General features: G+C 64.1%; 1 protein-coding gene across 1 annotated transcript in view; it reads right to left on the reverse strand.

The window, feature by feature from the left end:
- Nucleotides 1-640, reverse strand: part of LOC100539974 (tubulin alpha-1B chain) — a 5,084-nt gene that overhangs the window by 1,714 nt on the left and 2,730 nt on the right. The window lies entirely within an intron of this gene.

The raw sequence follows: 640 nt of genomic DNA on the forward strand, positions 1-640 counted from the left end.
CCCCAGGTCCCGCTCTGTGCCCCCCATCGCTCTGCCCCAGCCGCTCCTCCCGGCCCCACCCTGCCCTCAATTCCTGCTCTGCCCCCCGCCCTTTTCACCCCATCAGCCCCTGTTGCCCTTTTCACTATTCGCCCCCACCCCGTTGTTCCCCGCTCCCTTCTCAGCCCAGCGCCTCCATTTCTGCTCCCTCATCCTTCACCCCGACCCCAAATTCCCCCCAATCCTTTTTCCCCATTTCCATACCCCTCCATCTCCTACATCGCCCTTCCACTCCTCAAAGCCCCCCCTCAACTTGCGCTCCCTCCGTTCACCCACTCATCCATCCACCCATCCACTCACGGCTCCTACCCCCTAATTACCCCCTAATTCCCCCCTGCCCCATACCATGGTTGCGGTACTCGGCCCGACGCAAAGAGTCGTCGCAAGTTCCGACTGCAGCCGCTCCCCGGCGCGCCCTTAATATAGAGGTACAGCAGCGGGCAGCTCCCGCGCTCCCATTGGCTGCCGCGACCGCCCATCAAAACACCGCCAGTGCTGATTGGTTAAACCTCGTGGCGCGCTCCACCTTCCTCCCCCATCTGCAGAGTGGGCGACTCGCCCTGCCCCCCCCTGCAGTGCGGTGCAGCCCCCATCTGGAGCA

The sequence above is a fragment of the Meleagris gallopavo genome, unplaced genomic scaffold (genome assembly GCF_000146605.3).
Source record: "Meleagris gallopavo isolate NT-WF06-2002-E0010 breed Aviagen turkey brand Nicholas breeding stock unplaced genomic scaffold, Turkey_5.1 ChrUn_random_7180001862788, whole genome shotgun sequence".
In the NCBI taxonomy this organism is placed as follows: domain Eukaryota; kingdom Metazoa; phylum Chordata; class Aves; order Galliformes; family Phasianidae; genus Meleagris; species Meleagris gallopavo.